At 38.3% G+C, this 20,319-nt stretch overlaps 1 protein-coding gene across 2 annotated transcripts in view; it reads right to left on the reverse strand.

The window, feature by feature from the left end:
- VSNL1 (visinin like 1) overlaps positions 1-20,319 on the reverse strand; it is an 89,459-nt gene that overhangs the window by 25,790 nt on the left and 43,350 nt on the right. The gene's annotated exons all lie outside the window — the stretch shown is intronic.

The following is a 20,319-nucleotide window of genomic DNA, read 5'->3' on the forward strand; positions in this document are numbered from 1 at the left end:
ATGAACAAGTTTTAGAGGAGAATAAAGAACTCCTGCTTCTGTTGAACATAATGAAAATCTGTCACTTTCGCTGTCCAAACAGTTTGGACTTGCTGACTGAAATTTTTCTCTGTCCTACAAAATTTGTCTTCCTGCTGTTAACACCATGCCAACACTGCTGCAGAATTAATTTAGCTGTCCTGCCAGCTGAGCTGCAGCCTTCATGGGACCTCTTTCTTCATTCACCCTACCAAGGCACAAATGCAGACTGGCTCTTCACTTCAAGCAGTGGCTGCTGCCTGTTACCAATTGCAGTTTTGCAGCAAGCAGCATTTCCCACTGCAGGATGGCTCCTCCTTTTCAAATGTCCCCTTGGAGTCTCTGTGCTGTCACCCAAGGCTTGACAATGAGCCAGCTAGCATTTGGGCTGTGACTTCTGGGGCTCTTGGTGTTGTTTCACTCTTCACATTTATTCTTATGGTCCATTCCTCCCTGTGCACTGCCTCCTCCTCCAGTGCCGGCTGTTTTGCAGGATACAGACCATCTTTATGCCTTGTGCTGGTACCACACCTCTCATCATGCACCCTTAGACTTAGATGCTAATGCCATTAACTGCAACAGCATTTCTAGCATCCAAACCATTTCCAAGAAACAGTCCCACCCAGCTGAGCCAAAGCTGACACCAAAAACACCGATGGAAAAGAAAGCCAATCAAGCCTTTGAAAAGCACTTGAGACTGACTCATTTCTTATCCAAATATAAATACATTTGTCTCTAAAAGAAGAAGCAAAATCACTATGCAAAATACTATGAATCAAAGTTGGTTGGAACTAGATGATCTATAAGATCCTTTCCAACCCGGGCCATTCTATGATTCTACAATTTAGGAACACTATATGCATTAAATTAAATTTTCTTGGTGATGTTCTCCCTATTCCTTACTCCCCATTATCCAACATTGCATATACACCTAACACTTCTTGGTAAGGTTTGCCAAAGCAAAGCTAATCTGACCACAGTGTGTTTTCAAGAACACACACTACAATAAATTGCTTGATTTTCTTAACTTTCTCTAACACATTATATAAGCCTTAGTCACATATTTCTAGAATGGAATTGTATTCTCCTTATACCTCCACATTTCTACATATTTCCAAAACCACATTCCTCACTTGTTATTTTAAGCATATTATACATCTGTGTTTCTATCCATCCTCTTTACAGATCTGGGATTTAACTCCAGGCTTTTGGCAGGTAACAACCCTGTTGCTTAGCAGCAGCTGAGGCACATGTAAATGCCATAATGAAAATTCTCATGGTTTCAAAAGTGGAAAGCCTTTGCCTGCTGAAAATTGATGTTTATAAATCGTCTGGGAGTGGAGTAAGTGGCACCATTTCTTTCCAGCAAAGTACAGTTTTGAATACAGATCCAACTGGTCTGACACAAGTAATAGAGACTGAGGCTAAAAAAGTAAGAGTCAATATTTAATTATGATTGCTTTTACATATTGATTATTCCAGCATTTTAACCACCATATGATTACCAGTAAAATAGGCCCCTCTTAATTTCATTTTGTGGGTGAAATAATAGATTCACAAAAGTCAACCACAAAACTTTCACCACCTTTATAGAACTGGGATTTCTAATTTTCAAAATCTGTTTTCATTAACTCTTATTTTGAAAAGCATTGATCCAAGTGTTAATGCGGATCCAAAGCCAACTGCTTAGCACTCCATCTTTGCTTAAAAAAATACCTGTTTTAATCTGCATTTGACAGATCCATGTGCTCACAGAAACATGCCGATTACAACCTAAGCTTCTTAATTCTACAGTACCAGCAGCAGAAGGGAACCTAAAATGGTCTCCAGACTGAAACAAATTAACCTGAGAATGATCCCTGTCAATGATGAGAATTGTCCCTTTCTACATGTACTTTAGTGTAGAAAGGAACAGTTTCTGCATTGCTGGCATGTAGCACGTTGAGGGGTGAGCCCACACTCATCATGCAATTTATCTAAATTGCATCCAAATTGTCTAAGTCTAAAAAACAGATATGAACCATAAAAATCCCTCTATAGTGAAAGGAGAATGCTGCTTCCATAGCATCATTAATTTATTTCAAAAATAAAGGTTTATGGTCAGATTAATTCCTTTGAGAACTCTCCTTTGGTCCAGCAGCTATTAAAGAAACAAAGGTGGTTCTGCATAAGGCAGACAAAATTAATGATCCCATGGAACTACCTCTGTCTTTCCATTGACCCGAGTGCAGCCTAAATAACAAACTAGCCTTCAGGTGACAAAATTAATCCCAACCCTTGATTCTGTGCTGGAGCTCAATGGCAGAGCTGAGGGTGAGTTAATAACCAATGATCTATTGGAGAACGCCCTGGATTTTAAATGACAGAGTCTGCATATCATCCCCAGAGGTGCAAGTAATCTCCTGAAAATAATTTATGTCTATTTCCACCTCCAACCCAGACTGATTCTTACAGTGTGTGAAACAGTTATTTTGATACACAGATTTTGTTAAGGACTTCTTAAACCTAAAGATAATTTGAAACCTCATATTTTGCTCTTCAGCACCACATTCCCTGAGTTCCAGCTCCATTTGTTGTTTATACATTGCATATTTATACATGGCACAAGATTGTTTTTCTTCACTGAACTCTGTACAAGAAAAGGATGAAATAACAGATTTTCCTACTCTAAATATTTGACAAAAGGTTTTATTTATTTCAACAGAATGCTATTTATTCATTATTTTTCCCCCCTTCTAAGTATGATGGTTTGTCAACTTGTGACACTCATTTTCTATTTATTTTCATCAGCTGTGTCTCTGGCTCCCATGAGAACACTTTAATTTTGTTGCATGGCCCAGAAATATGATAATCAACAAATATTTCTAGGCCAAATCCATTGTCACAGTGTCAGCAGGCTCATGTGAAATACTGATGCAATTAAACACTGATTTGCCACTCCATCTCCCAGCAAGACAGATATAAAATACAGTTTGGTTTACATAGATCTTTTTAAATTATCCCCTTTAAAAACCTTATGAAAGATAATTGGTTATACTGAAGAACTGAAACAGGAAAAATGCTTAATACTTTTACGGTGTTTTGCATTTTACTGCTGTACAAACATTAACTAATTAAGCCTCACAATACCCAAGTGAGGAATGGAAGGAAGCATTATTATGGTTATGTATTATAATTATACTGTCTCATTTAGAATTTCCTGGGTTTTGACTTTTAAAGTAATTATTGTAATTATCACAAAACTAATAAAAAGTCAGAAACAATATTTTTTCCCAGCATGAATATGCTCTAAGCTAAGCAAATAAATAGTTTACAAATACCTAAAAGCACACTTTTTTCCATGTATCTCAGCTTTTGCTTTCCCTTTGTCCATCTGAGTCTACAGAATTTGATTTTGTTTCCAACAAAGGGGAAGAAACTATTTTCAATGACCACAGTGGATGCTTGAATTTAACAACAACAAATATATAAAGAATGTGTGAAGTGGGATTATCTCTGGGATTTTTACCATTTGCTAAGAAAGTATTATGAGATCTTGATATAAAACATGTTTATACATCCCAAACAACATTATAAAATCTATATGATAGTTTGAAATTGGGATAAAATTAATTTTAATTATTATTGTTATTATGCAAAATTGCTTTTCTCTGAAATACCTCTTACAAAGGTCTGGGTTCCTCTTCCCAGTTGTAGACATCAGAGCTCACTGGCACCCTTTAGATACAGGTAGATGGGTTCTTTCCAAGAATGATTTCTGCCATGTCTCTCATACATCTATCCTGTAATGAGATGATTTCCCACTGAAAATGCCTTTGCTCTCTCCACTAGTAGCCAGGTCCCATGCATTTCTCCTATAATCCTGGAATTTTCAAGGTCTATAGGGACAAAACCCACTTTATTAGCTATATAAAATTGTCATACAACATTTGAATATTCAATTGGCTCCATCACAAATAGCTAGTCACTGCAAATTCTTATAAGTCAATCACAGCTTGATTATCCTCTGGGAGAATCTTCCTTATAAGGCCATAATGAACCAAATGATAACTTGGAAAAGGATCTCAAGTAATTTCTGTTTAGTTGGAAAGATATTTTCCTTCTTCTTTTTTAATTATGTGGGAGAGACGTAATATTAATAATGTTTGTAGAGTGGATTGAGCACAAGAGAAAAAAGAGAAGTCTAATGAACCCAAAATATGCACGATACTCTTTTATTGGCAAGTGCTGGAAAAATTTTAAAAAAACCAAAGAAAGATCTGATAACATATCAAGCAGGTCAGGCCAAGATTAATAGAAGACACAACAGAAGGATGGGATCTCATCCAGAGGGACCTGGACAAACTTGAGAAATGGGCCCAAAAGAACCCATGAAGTTCATTAAGGTCAAGTGCAAGGTGTCACACATGGGTTGAGGCAATCCTAGATATGAACACAGACTGGGAGCAAACTCACTGAGAGCAGCCCTGTGGAGAAGAACTCAGGAGTTCTTCTAAACTATTAAATAGTTTAGTCTTCTAAACTATTAAATAGTTCTTCTAAACTAATAAATAAAACTATTTATTGTTCCTGTGCAGAAAAAATTTCTTGTGTGTGAAAATCTGGACAAAAGCACAGCCCCAAAAGCCAAATGTGACCTGGGCTGCATCCAGAGCCCCGTGGGCAGCAGGGCAGGGGGGGATTCTGCTCCTCTGCTCTGCTCTGGTGAGAGCCCAGCTGCAGGGCTGCATCAGCCCTGGGGTCCCAGCACAGGAAGGGCATGGACCTGTTAACAGCAAGTCCAGAGGGAGCCACAAAGGTGCTCAGGATGCTGGAGCACTGTTCCTGTGGTGACAGGCAGAGAGAATTGGGGTTGTTCAGCCTGGAGAAGAGAAGGAGCTGGGGAGACCTTATAGCAGCCTGTCAGTACCTTAAAGGAGTCGTATGAAAAGGAGGGAGAAGGACTTTTTATATGGGCAGATTGGAACAGGACAGGGGCAAGGGTTTTAAAGTGAAAAAGAACAGATTTAGATTAGATGTTAGGAAGAAATTCTTTACCATGAGGGTGGTGAGGCACTGGCACAGGTTGCCCAGAGAAGCTGCGGATGTCTCATCCCTGAAGTGCTCAAGGCCAGGTTGGATCATGTTGGGAAGGATGAAAGTTTGACAAGAAAGTCTCACAGACATGTAAGCTTGGCAGAAAGATTTTTAATGTAGATGCTGATGAAGGAATAGAGATGGAAGCAAGTTTTGATATAGAAGAGAAGAATTGCTGAACCAGTCTTACTGGATAACCAAGAAGGCAAAGGGTGTGTTAGGTAGAAGGGGGTTTTATGACTTAGAGCAAAGGATAAACCCACCTCAAACAAGATGTTTTTACCAAGCAGGAAGATAGCACAGGCAAAAAAACCTGCTGATGTGGCAAGTAGAAAAAAGGTCTCAGAATTTTCCATGGCAAGAAAACTGAAAAACACCTTCTAGCTTAAACTGTAATGTACTAACTTTTAGTGACTGAAGAATAGTAACATGAATATGGTAATTATAGTAGTTATGATAGTCTACAGATAATAGTTAAGGTATAGATTGGTTCTACTGTATGAAGATGCTAAGCAAAGTATATAATGCAATGTAACCAAAACCAAAGGGTCTCCAGGCCTGCCTGCAGCTGGAGCTGACAGCTGTAGGCACAGGCTCTGTCGCCCATGACCCTGGACTGCTGTAACCTCTTGGATGGAATAAACTGCATTTTGGAGAGCTGCCTGGAGTCCTGCATCCCTCATTTAGGCTCTTACAGGAGGAGCCTTTGAGCAAGCTGATCTAGTGAATGGCATCCCTGTCCACGGCAGGCAGGTTGGAGCTGGGTGACCTTAAAGATTCCTTCCAACCCAACCAATGCTATGATTCTATTATTCTAACATATTAATATTATATTAAATAGATAATTGTTCCCACCTTGCAATCTAGAAACCAGTCATGTCTCTAACTCAGCTTCCACCTACCCAAACCATGGCTGGAGATGGTGCTCAGCTCATTTGCCTGTTAGAAAAGGAAACTGCCATCAAATACCATCGACAGGGGTTTTCTGTAATGTAACTCCTTTTCTGCATCAAGTTGTCAATACAATCCTTGATATAGACAGTATTTTGACTGCACTTTCCTCATGACACTAGAAAGACCATCTGGCTAAACAGATGTGGTAATCTGATTTGTGTGGCCAATGAATCGAAAAAACCCACAATGGCTTGAATGGGAGCTCCCAGGAGTGCCCAATCCAGCATCTTCTCTGTGCTTTCAGATGTTATGTTTATAACTTCAGGAACAGTTTGGTAATGGCTTATTTGCTTGTGGGAGTTACCAAGAAAGCAGGAATTTCCATACAAGAGACATAAAGTGACTATATTTTCATCACAAAAAAAATTAGCTATATGGCCATCTGTTATTCTTTTGCAGTGTTTCATATGTTATAGAACAAGAAACTGGAAAAATGCAAGCCAAACCTTTGTCCCTCAGGTGTCAAATCTCCCATGGATTTGAACAGCACCATTGGCTATTTCATCTGTTTATTTACAACGTTATCGAAAGGCTGCAAGTACAGGTCTTCTCACAGCTATGTGTTTTATTATAGATGTACAACCATAAATATGGAATGGCTTGTCTAGATAATGTCCCCCTGACAACATAATTTTCATCATCTGTCTTAATTTTTAAACCCATTAGGTTCATAAAAATAAATGTAATTTTAAATCTTCCAAAGTCTACAGCAAATTTACACTTATCCAAGCCAAATTTCTTCTCTTTCAAATTTACTTTCATGTCTCAAGCCTGTTCTGCTTGATACCACCTTGTATATAACTTGCATTACTGCCAAATTAGTTTAAAAAATTTAAAAATTACAACAAATGACCCCTTCCCGATCTTTGGCTTTATAAATTAGAAATGTATATATGTTTAAAGATCAAAAGGAAGGCATTTCAAAAATCTTTCTGGACACATTTCATTTTAGTTCAGGTAGTAGAGTCTGGATAGTTTCTTTCCTCAAGTGTTTCTCAGCACCATTACAATGAATAACAAACATTTATTATGCCCATTCATTTTGCTTTGCTATGCAGCATCATGCCAGAGGTTTTAGACTTATATTTATTTTAGAGAAGTTTCCAGATATAAGGTTCTTCTTTGATAAAGGATTGGGCTGGCTTTCTGATATTGGACTGCCTTTGTCTTGAAGTAAGGAGAGAGACAAATGAAAATAAAATGGCCAAGCCCAAGTCACAGGCTGAATGAGCACGACTGACAGCAAGCTTCTCATTATGCTGCAGTCACAAAGCCCAGTTTGCAGAAGTTCAAAAGCTGGAGAAGAAAAGGACAGAGGTACAGACATCCCATCAGGCTTCACCACTCACCTAGCTAGTGCCCTAGGGAAGAAAGATATGAGCTGGCTGGGAAGAAAAGTACATTACAGTAAAGAAGAAGGTGGGGATGCATCTAAAGATTCCACATGCCTGACAGCAGGATTGTACAGGAATTGGAGATGCCAAGGCTGAATCTTCTGGTGCACTCCAGGAAGAAGGGGGGTACTTTGTTCCTTTAGAAGGAAAACATTTATTTTTTCATTATATTGCATTTTGTCAATTTAGGATAGCAAGATAGCAAGAATTGAGGCTTTCATGTAATAAATGAGTTCTGGCAATTTAAAAAAGCACATTTTAAATCCATCATGGATTATATTAATGGAACTATCCTCACTTTGGGCAAACTCTTACCCTCCACCATAATGCTCCCACTCCACTGCAGAGGTGACATGCCCTGTTACCACTCCTTTGGTTATGCAGGAAGTGATCCACATGGTAACTAGGGACTGCATTTCTTGTAAAGAGTTTTCCTTTTGTTCTTCTTTTGGCTCCAAGACATCCTGTCTGCATAGCAACACGACTTCAGCTGTCCCTTGACCCAGCCATTGCACCAATGTGCTGGCAGTAAAAGCTGTGAGGCTTCTTCAGCCAAGTGAACTCACTCACAGCACCCACCCATAACAATGCCACGGGGTTGGTTTTTATAGCGTGTCTACACAAAAGGGAAGGACAAAAGGTACAAGGTATCCTGGCCCACTGATGTGCTCTGCAGTGACATGGGCCACTCCACAGAAATCAGTGGCCCCTTTAGGACTACGTGCTGGCTTTCTCAGCATTATATGTAGAACAATATTTCTATGAAGCTGGAAATGCAAATATAGCCCAAAGTACTCTGGCAACACGCAAGATGCACACGCACGAGCCCAGAATAGATGGGAGCAGAGAAAATGATTGAGATGAACAGTCACGTGGAAATAAAAACACTGGCTACATGTATAGAAAATGGAAACAAATAACTGAAAACTGCCTGAAGGCAAGTACTATTGGTGATAATCCAGGGATAATGTTTTTGTAGGGATTAACTGTTCTGGAGCACTTTTCCCATGTGTAAGGCACAACATACTTTTTATTCAGATAGGTTGATTTGGCAGTCTCTTCATTTCTAGCAAAAACTATTTATTGTGCCTGTGCAGAAAAAAATTTCCAGCCTTGGACAGGCAGAATAAAGGGTTTTTTCTCTCCCACTGACAATTGCCTTCTGGATAGAGCTCAAGAGCTAATTTCCCACAGATAGTCCACTTCTATAGAATTATTAGGAGCTTGTGTGCCAAACTAATAATTTTGAATCTTGTATTTTTAATAAATTTGGCTGCAAGTTAATGTAATTTTTATACTGACTGTGTTCAATTCATTCTTTGGAAACAGATTTCGTTTCTTTGGCAAAATGTCATAATTCTTACAGAGAAGTAACAAAGAGATACATCGCTTTAAAAGAAACTGCTCTGCACCAAGACCAGCATTTACCTTTTGTTAGCAGTATTTTCTTACTCAGTTTTATTGCTGTGGACCTGCTGGTGATTTTCTGTATGAGAAACTAAATTTCCTGAGAATGAAAATATGTTTTCATTTTAGGTTGTTTCAGAGCCTGTGCTCTTTCTCATGATTTTTCATGCTTCAAAGATACCCCAGGGTAGTAGATACAGGAAGCACAAATATCCTTATTCCTACAATTCTTGGCTGTACATTAGAATAACCCCAGAATTTATGTCTCTGTGAAAATAACCTCAGGCCCATTAAACACCATTTTTGTGCTATACAGAAAAGCTCCTGGGGAAAAGAATCTTAAAAATAAATGAGTGGATAGACTAACACACCACAGGGGCTAATTTGTGGCACTGAGCAAGCAATTCTAACACAAGGTCACTAATTTTTTGGGTTTCCCTTGTCATATACTTGCCACAATTGTGGCAAGAACTAATCAACAGATAAATAATTGCTTCTTCAAGCCAGGACTCATATAGCAGCTATACAATTAAATATGATTATTATTATTATAAACCACAATTTTCAGCATCGTGTTCTAGACTTTAACCACAGGTTTCTTGCTGAGCTTTTAAGAACCACTATACAGATCTCAGAAAGTGTACCTTTCTCAGTCCAGGTGTTATTGAAGTATTACTTGTTTAAAAAAAACACAATCAAACAAACAAATGTCATGTATGAAAATTATATTTTAAAATAAATAAATATCTAAAATATTTAAATATGAAATATTGTCAAGTTTGACTTCTAAGAGTAATAAATATAGTTTTAAGTCATCCCTTGTTCTGTACAAATGAGCAACAGAAGAGATGAGATGAAAAACAATTGTGCATGAGTTCAAAACTAATGATGCTCAGCTGTATCCTTCTGTGGCTCTAGAGATACTATGACTGTATTCCTCCAAGAGAACTGTGGGATTTGGTCATCACTAAGCAACTGTGAGCTCAGAAGTGATTGCCACCTAAATCACTTGTCCTAATCGAGAAGTTTAATGTGTGTACAATGTTTGTACTGAGTATACCAATGCACATGTGATAAACGGCTCATTGAGCTGAAGATGCTTTGTACAGAAATGTAGAAATTGGGCCCTGAGGAAAGGAGATGTGTTTTCCTCCTGAATGAAATTAACACTGTTAATTGAGCACAGGGGACAGGACCTGACCTGCCAAGGTGTTGGGTGGGAGGCTAAGTGGGAAGCAGAAGGTAGATGGGCAGCAGTGATTTCACAACTCCATCCTTTCCTCCCAAAGCTAAGGGGGGTGTGTGTGTGGATAGAAAGGCCCCCAAGGAAGCTAAGGACATCTGCATTTCACCAGGACCACATCCAAAGAGCATCCATCACCTCCCAGAGACCAGCATTCAGCAGCTGGATGAGCTGCATGGAGTTTATTCTGGTGAAAACAGATCCATGCTAGGAGGAATCACATCCTCTAAATTCATCTGTATGCCTCTGATGTCCTGGGAGGCTTTCACAACATAGTTTCTTGTTTTAGCTGATCCATTCTTAAACAACCCCATCATTTAAACATTAAATGTTTTTAGCTATAATTATCTCACCAACACATAAAAATAGGGCACAATAATTGCTACATTAATAAACACCAACACAAGGATTTTCAGAACCAAAAAGGTATTTAGAAGAGGGACACGGGTACAGCCAACATGGACATTAGCAGTACAAGCTGGAGCCTGTGAACACAAAAGCAAATTCAAGGACTCTTTCCTTTGATCAGTCCCTGTGTTTCTGGTGTTGGCACCAGGGACAGGAACCACATTGCCAAAATTCATGTATCTTGGAATAGGGCTTCATGCATCTCCTATCCTGATGGTTTGACAGGGAGGAGCAAACTTGAGGATATCTGTCAAAGAAAGCTCTAGAGTCATAAGTATCCATAGAGGTGTGTAATATCCAAATAAGGGATAACAGCAATTCTAGGGTATATCCTAGGGTACAATGAAAGGGGAATTCTAGAGAGATCTAGAAATAACTTCATAATTGAAATAACTTCATGTATTTCTTGTGAAAGCTGCTGACAAGGTCCACATACAATTTTATTTCAATTAATGAAATAGGAATTTTTAATTCTTTTTTTTTAACGTGGAAATAATCCCCAGTTGATGTTCACTTTGAGGTGAACTGCAGTATTTATTTAGACTTTTGTTTATACTGCTCTTTCTCTGGACTACTGGGGGATTTTATTTAAAGCTGCATGTTCAGTTTTGGGTTATTCATGTAATTAGGGAGCCAACCTTCATATCTCCTTCACCTGGTGGATTTCACACCACATTTTTCTGAGAAAGTTTCATATGTATTTTAGTAAAATGGCAAAATCTCCTTCTGTCTAATTTTCCTTCTGTTGATTACTTTATCTTCCAAACCATATGTTTTTCTCATTTTGTTTGTGATTGAATATAAAATTAAGATAGTTACCTAATTCTCATGCCAGGTAGCAGTAAGTCAACTCAATTTGGCAATCACTAGGTTTGTCAGTACAAATAGTCTATTCCTATGAGCCTTAATTAAACATGAAAAGATGGAAATTTACTCTCATTGAAGAAAAAGGAAGCTGATATCCCAAGGTACTAGAAGCGTTCAGACTACGAGTAGTAGAAATCTGACTGGAATGGCAACTAATGTCTACATGATAATGGAAGCTGTTTGACTTGATAACAAACCAAGCTCCCAGATGCTTTCCCATTCCCCAGTACCCTGAAAAAGCACTTGTTTCATGAGCTGCATGGCTGTAGCTCCCCAGAGCAGCACGTGCTGCAGTGCTAACAGTGATTTATTTGCCATCTCAGCATGCCACAACAGGAGGAACAGGCTGACACAGGCTGTGCCTGCCTGTGAGCACCACGGTTCACTCCAACAAGTCCCCTTTCATTTTTGAGATTTTCACACCCAGCTGCAGTGACTCACTCCATCAAGTACATATTAGTATGGTAAATTAACTTTCTGCAGGACTGATGAGTTTCCTGGGAGGAGAAGGTGAGGCAGGGAGTCAGAGACAGCGCAGCGAGGTGAAGGACTGTGGTTCAGAGCACCAAGTTCTTGTGCATACCTTTTGAAATAAGAATGTTGTTTTCAGCTCCAGGCCTGTGTGCAAGTGAGATATTGAATGCATAATTTGATATTAGAGGAAAGCACATTAATGTTTAAAAGTAAAAAAGAAAAAATTAAATTACAGTAACTCACTCCAGTGCTGAAATGAAGTGCCCTGCTTTAATACTTCCTTCAGGAACCCTGTAAAACTAAACAGCTTTTTATATATATCTTAAACAAACAGCAATGTTTATAGTTCAAGAAACATGACAAGAAGAGGTCCCTGAAAGACCCTAGTTCACTTGTCTCAAGTAACAAAATCACATGATTTCTAGCCTGCAGAATAAGGCTGGTATCATCCAAAAAGGAGGATCTGCATTTCAAAATCCAGGTCACTGAAGACCTAAAACACAGGTTTCCACTAAGACATGGTCACACTTTAGCTACAAGGCCCAGAAACCAGTGTAGATCTCAACTAGGTATTTGATTAACATCTGGCCAGAAATGCCATACTGTTATGTGCATGTATAACTCCAGGAAGGCATTGCTAATCCATCCTATAGGAAAAAAGAACAAACACTCACTCCAAAGAAATGAAGGAAAGGACACTTATATTTTGACCCATGAAGTAATTGCAACCCTGACTTTGCTGAAGACATCAAGCAAATGGTTTAAACTTTCAGTATTTCAACTGTTCATACATTATATAGAGACTTTGTGTGCTTCATTCATGGCAATTTTATTTAAATGCAAGAGAAGAGAAGATCTCTGAAAGAAGCACAGTCAATATTACCCCTCCCTCTCTCACCTGTGCATCCCCAAGAATCTTCACTGGTTTTGTGAATACTCTTCCTTGGGATGACAAGGAAACACTGAGGTGGGATGAAGGGAGGTAGGAAGCAGAAGTTTCAGGATGACAAAAGTCTGAAACACTTGACTTTTGCAACAGATTATGTAGAAGTTGTGAACCACTGATCAGTCTTGATAGCTGCTATGAGGACAATGTAACAATGGTAAAATAAACATTGCTACAGCAGCTAGTAGATCTGAACATGACAACAGCTACGGGATGTGATGCTGACAGCTCACTGGTTTTTTATCTTGCGTTAGCAATGGCTCTCTCCATCCAAGCTGCAACACTTCTTTATTACCCTCCAGATAACCTTATTAATGAATTCAGTATTTCGCTTCAGAAATAATCACAGTATCCCAAATTCATTGTTTTGTTTTCTCTGAGGAATGAAACATAGATCAAAGGTGAGCTGCGAAGGAAGAAGGTCCCTTATAAAAATGCATGACAATTTTGGGAACTGGTGAACTTCCTTCAAAATAAAAGATCAAGTGAAAGTAATTTGCATGTTATTGTTGGGAAATTTACCCAGCCTGCATTCTTTTATCAGGCTATGCTGGAAACTGGGGCATGCATGTAAATGGTGATATTTTTAAGCATTCCAGGCTGGATCATCTTGTCCTGTCTGGATGTACTCTCTTCAGTGCAATGGAAGTCAGTTTCAAATGCCTCCAAGAACCACATTTAGCCACAGAATTACAGATATATTCAATGCTTGGTAATAATCAGAAGTTTGGACTAAATATTTGCATTCCCACACATCTGCTGACTCTGTAAACCCTGAAGATGCCTTTGGACAACTGGACTGCTTCTGGATTCATGTGACCATGATTCCTGCCTCTTCCAGACAGAGTGTAAGCATATGTTACTGATTTGTTCAAGCATTAGGAAGATTCATTCCACTAGCCTGGATACTCCACAAGCTACTGTTCAGAGAAATTAAGATTTAGCTGTTTAGATTTCATCTCTTAAAATTGTCTGACTTCCTCATTTCCCAGATTTAGAGTCTCCAGAGGAGACTGTCTAGAGGATATGAGCCATTATATGCTCTACAACAGAAGCAGGAAAAAAAAAAGTATTTTAGCCTTTAAAATTAGCCACTAGCCCTAATACTGCAAGGAGAAAATGACTTGTCTTTCTTTGCCTGTGAAACTTTTTTTACCAGCTTTAGGACCCTTAATTTCACCCTTTTCGTCCCTGATTTAGGTTTTAAACCATTGCTGCCTTTAAATGACAGCTCCCAGCGTGCACATCTTCACATGTGGTGAGAGGAGCCCTCCAGACTCTAGATCCAGCTTGTAGGACTGGACACTAACGGTTAATGGAGCTTGCAGCAGACTTCACAGCACTCGGGTCTCACAAAGATAAACAATTTCGGGAGCTCAGTACAGTCCTAAGCGCTTAAGTAAGGATCAGGAATGAAAATTCCCATTAGCTTCACTGAGATTAGTGTTTCAATCTAAACTGACTCCATTCCACGTTGTTAAAGGCTCTTAGTATCCAGTGTTGTGATTTACAGCCATATTTTCAGAACTGCTTGCTACCCAGCATGCTGGTCCTCTTCTGGAAATTACTGTTTTCAATTTGCTTTGCAGCTTAAATGAGAATCCGTGGTTTTTTACTCTGTTTTTCTTTTTTTTCTAAATGGTTGCTGATCTTTAAAGCCCTGTTTACTAAAGACAGATTTTAAAATCTGTTCTACAAGATGATATTAAGCCCAGACATTATTTTTCCTGGGATAAGCAGAGAGACAGAAATGCTGCAGAAAGGCACATTACCAATATCCTCCCCTTCCCTGAATTGCCCAAAGTCAGCTTCAAAGTTAATGCTGCCTTCGGGGTTTGTTTGATTTTGGTTTTATAAGTAAGGAGCATTCTGGCCCTTTGTTTTCAAATTCATGGAGCACAATGTCAGCTTTTCTTTGAAATATATAATAAGCCTTTTATGTGGTTTAGAAGTAGACCTGCATTTTGTTTTGGCACAGAACCTGCCTATTCATGTCTATAAGGAGAAGAAAAGTTATAATGGCAAAAGCAGTTTTGTATGGAAAACATCCAGGCAACAAGACCACACCTTTTTTTTTTTTTTTTTTTTTTTTTTAGCCAAGTCCTCTTTGAAAAGCGGTTGCAATCACTTTTGGTTTTAAGGTTATCAGAACCCAGTTTTAACACAGCTTTGGAGCACCAAGAAGATTGCTCACCCTGAAGAGCACTCCCCAGTGATAGTGCTGGGCCACAAGCCCAGTTGCTTATCAGCATACTGCCATTTAGATTCTCCTATATTAATTTTCTTTTCATAGCAACTTCACTGGACCTCTGGTGAAAAAGATTTTTTTTCCTAACAATATACAGTAATTGTCTCAGATGTGCAGATTTGTATTAAGTGCTTAAGGAATGCATTAAGAATCTCTACCTCATCAACTGTTTTACTACTCCACACAAGCAAAGCTTCTACTGAGGCAAATAACATTACTATTATTCCTTCCCAGATTTATCTGCCCATCTAGATATGCACTGCTCCTTATAGAGCCATATTGTGATGTCCCCAAACCAGTGCTATTTGTTGCTCTATTGGTTTGCATCAAATTCCTAAAATAACAGCATTAGTTTTATTATACCATATCAGTTTGAAAAATTCAATAAAACAGCAGTAATATTAATAATTTTAAAGAGCTTTTAAAAGTAATCTTTATAAATAAACACATATGATGTTTTCTGTGTTGCAGTTAAACGTAGGTGATTCCTGCAAGCAAATATCCTGTCAAACTGTCCAGGAATACTGCTGGCACATCAGATGTAATCTTCTGGAAGGTAGCAACTAGGCTAAGATCATGTGTGGGTAGATAAATCAATATTATTTATAATCTACATTATTTCAAGATGTGCTGAAGTTCTGTAGCAACACAGGATTGGTATAATATGCTAAATATATAAATTATATTCAGTGTAATACACTTAACATTGGTATATTATACCAATGTTAAAAGTATTCTTGTTATAAGGAGAGCTCAAGTGGCCAAAGCACACTCATAAAACCAGCACAGCTCTACCAGTTAAGAGATGATCCCAGGAAACATCAATTTTTGCCAGTACAATTTCATCTATGTTTGGGACATCTGTAAACACAGCTGTGCCATTCTGGAATCCTACTTTTTTACAGCCACTGAAAGCCTGAAATCCAGCTCTAACCTGATATTTTGAGGAGCTCTGTGCCATTTTTAGAAAGATGCCAGTCTGTCTTGAAAGAGGCTGCAAATATACCAACTTAATTTCAATAGATTTTTGAGATTCTTTTGTTCTACGCATATTAAAATGAAGGACTAAAAATCAATTCCCTTCAAGGCCAGAAATGTGAGATAGAACCCAAAAATATGACAAACCATTTGATTCCAATTAATGAAATAACTTTTAAATGAAGGGTGTAAAAAAAAAAAAAAAAAAGAATGCTATCTATAAAACTCCAAGACATATCTAAATAATATAGGGGCAATAAATTCACAAAGTAAGTTTCTTTATTAATGTTAGCAGTATATTATGATCATTCCTATCTCTACTCTTCCAGCTAAAGGACCATTGGTTCTTGTTTCTATCAGAGCAGAGACATGCTTCTCATGTTCAGTGACCCAGTTCCAAGAAGTATCACAATACAGAAGCCTATTTTCCACTTAATAAACATGCATAATTCCTGTGAATATTAGCAGTGATTATGCACATTTACACACTCTAGGGCATATTCATCTAAACCCAGGGAATTCAAAAAATCTGAAGGAAAATGTATTTGGCCCTTTAGACTGCAAGAAACCCTAAAGAATGATAGGAACACACAAGAGGTTTTTATTGGTATCTTTTATTTTAATGACAGGTTTGTATATTAAGTTCTTAGCTCTCTGCCTGCAATGATAATTAAGTTTTATGCAAGATAAAAGAATTAAGGACTTTTTAGGAGAGAAAAAGGAAAATTAAGACAGCTAGTAGGGATTAAGCTTAACAGTTAGGATATTCTCTTTGAAGAAGGAAATTTTCAGGTTTCAGCTGGTCTGATGCTATTTCCTACAGAAGAATACGTTAATTGGGATATTGCCAGCAGCCCAGAAGGTGACATCTCATCACAGGTAGATAAATGAGAGGGCAATCAGTGCAGATTCAAACAGAGCCATGATAATTCACAGAACACGTAAAGTTGGAAGGCACCACAGCAGATCATCTGCTCCAACCTCTCTGCTCAAGGTTGCAGTGTTATCCCAGAGCACATGGCACAGAACTGCATCCAGAGGGTTCTGGAATACCTCTAGTGAGGGAGACTCCCCAGCCCCTCTGGGCACCCTGTTCCAGTGTGTGGTCACTGCACTGTAAGGAATTTCTTCCTCACATTTGGGAGAAACTTCCTGTGCATCACTCTCTGCCTCTGTCCTATTGCTGGCTCCCACAGAGCAGAGCTTCATCCTTCCTCTTGACACCTTCCCCTCAGATACTGATAAACATTGATGAGATCCCCTCTCAGTTAGTTCTTCTTGAACAGGCCCATCTCCCTCAGCTTTTTTTCATAGCAGAGATGCTCCAGTCCCTTCATTACCTTTGTCCCCCTCTGCTGGACCTGCTTCAGGAGCTCCATCTCTCTCTTGCCCTGAGAAGCCCAGAAATGGACCCAACTCTCCAGATACATCTCACCAGCATTGAATAGAGGGGCAGGATGACCTCCCTTGACCTGCTGGCAATGCTCTTCCTCTAATTGATTCAGTTTTATACAGCTTAAGGAGTACATAAACCACTGTGATAATGGTAAGGCAATTACATTATTTTTGTCACCTAAGAGAGAAAGCAAAAGGCCTCCAGTCAGGTCATTTTGCTTTTTCTACTGTTCCAGATAGTTCTCTGCAGTAGGAAGATGTAACTCCCATACCCCGGAGGAACTCAGAATTTAGCACCAGCTCCTGTCCTGAGCAATACTTTGTGGTTTTGCATGTTACTTTACAAAATGTTTGCTTTAGTTTTCTCAGAATGCTATCCACAGATTTCTCCCCCTCCCATGCTCTGTGCAGACTTTGAGGACAGCTATCTCAGTGTTTCAGTATTGAGGACTCTTTGTGGCTCTGGGCTTGCAGTACATAACCAACTCTTCAATAACTATTTAAAAAATTGCAGAACATTCACTTCATTCAGCAACATGGAAGGAAACATGAACCCTAACAATTTGCCATGGATTTCATATCCCAAGAAGAATCTATCTACTCAAAAATGGACTATTTTCAATGAACCTACTATATTGCAGAAAATGTTAAATATGCAACAATATGAAGTATATTTCTGCTTATTAGCTGCTTATTTAAAAGAAGTACTTTTGGCTGAAAATTTTTATACACACTTGCATTAAAAGTGCTGCAAATAATTTTTCTGTAGAGTCCATAGGTGAAACTATTTTTTTTAAGCACTAGATGATTTGTATTCATAATGGAAATTTCAATAGCAAATGTTCCCAAGCCAAACTAGAGTAATTCCCCCTTTAGTCAATACAGTATTTATCTACATCAGTAAACAGCACAGTACAATTGATGCAAATGTGTAGAGCTGGAAGGGTTCATGTTGAGGACTTTACATCCACATCACTCATGTTCTGGAGGTTCCCTTTCAGACCCACTTAAGCTTATTAGCAGCAATTAGATACAGCAACACAAGGTGTGATCCCAGGACACATCTAGTTATGTTTCACAAAAAAACCCCAAAATGGTTTCTATGCCCTAAGATTGTGCACCTCACTCCGCAAATCTGATGGAAGAGAAGTGCAGATAACCAGGAAATTCCCTTCAAAGTATTGCTAATATAAAATGTTTTGCCTATTTAAGTTGATAATATTTTCTATTCTGCATTAGTAAAAATAAAAAAAGTTTCCTTTGCACTTAAGTTAGATGACCAACACCTTTCTATCAACACACATGAAAGTGCTCCCCACAGGTCTCACAAACAAAGAAACAATGTCACCTTAAGTCAACCTGAACTGGAAATGGAGGAAAGTCTTTTATTTCTTTTCAAAATATACTGATCTATGGAAATCTTCCTCAATAAAATCCAGTTCAGACAAACAGATGACTGTCATCCCTCCCAACTAGAAGTTTATGCAGAGGAATTACAAATCAATACATGCTTCATGCATTTTCACCCTGAATATATTTTAAGTGAAGTGAGATGCCATAAATGTAACCACAAAGATTTGAGTCTCCTTCTGGTGGCTCCTCCTGGAAAGATAAATTTCACATCTGGGGGTTTATCTGCAGCCAGAAGCTGGGGTAGACGGAATGTCTGACACACAAGAAGTTGCCACCATGGCCAACACTCAGACTATGAGCTCCTCAGAGACATTATTTTACAAGCATTTCTGTGACACACACAGAAGTAAAGCTCTGGATTTACTACAGATAATCATATTTTTCTTCACAAAATTAGTATTTTGCCCCGTCTGGACAATAAATATAGGATGACAATAAACTAGATTAAATATACGGCAGTGCCATTACATAGCAAAAATCAAACCCCACAACTACCAAAGCAAGGCAGAGAATCACATTTCATGTCCATGTCTAAAGACACATGAGGCCATAAAACTAAAAGCTGGATATTGCAGCTTAGTAAGACTACAAAGCAGTCTTCAAATTTCAGGAGCAAAATACTGCTTGTGCTCTTCATGTTATTTTTTGCACTACTATCTCTGAAAACATGATATTGAATTTACTCTCTGATGTGTCTTCATGAGTAAGGTATCTTGAGAACTGTCTATGAATGCTTCAAACACCTGTTTGAAGGAAGGAAGTCCTGGAAGTTCTGAGTTATTTCCTGATGTTTTTCCTCACAGCATACAAAATCATAAAAAAACCTAAACCAAATAACCACCCCACCAAAAAAATCAACCAAAAAAACCCCAAAAAAGCCCCCCTCCCCAAAAAAAACCAAACCAACACAAAACAAAGCAAATCACCAAAAACCACCTTTACTGTGATTTTACAAAAAGAAAAAATTATTTCTGAAGAGTTGACATACTTTATTAAGAATTTCTTAAAGAAGGTTTACTTTTTCCAGAAACATGTATGAGCAACGACTGGATGTCTGCTCTTGTTGGATGTGCAGTGAGTACTGTTTAAAATGGAACTTCTAAATTATCAGTCAATAACAAGTACAACACCTGAGGCTGTACAGATTCTTTCATCTAAAAATATAATTCATTACAAACTCATTTGTTACTTAAGAATAGGACTGTGAGGCAACACCTTTAGCCATGAATATTAAAATATGAAGACAGAAGCTTATTTTGTAAGCTGAATTAGAAGTTTATGCTAGAGCCATTCATTAGAAAGAAAAATTGTCTAGGTAGTACTTTACAGAGTGATCTGGTTCAATCTTGAAGAAATTTAGGAAAGTACTGCAGAGTGCATCTAAGGAAAACAACAGTCCCACTTGTCTGCAAAAATTGCCAGTGTGCTCAACAGTAACTACTTACAATGTGAGGCTGAATAAAAATAAAGCAGCCTTTCAAATGTATTTATGATCCTA

The sequence above is a fragment of the Melozone crissalis genome, unplaced genomic scaffold (assembly GCF_028551555.1).
Source record: "Melozone crissalis strain CALT ecotype California unplaced genomic scaffold, PUWL_Pcris_2 ptg000027l_1, whole genome shotgun sequence".
Classification (NCBI taxonomy): domain Eukaryota; kingdom Metazoa; phylum Chordata; class Aves; order Passeriformes; family Passerellidae; genus Melozone; species Melozone crissalis.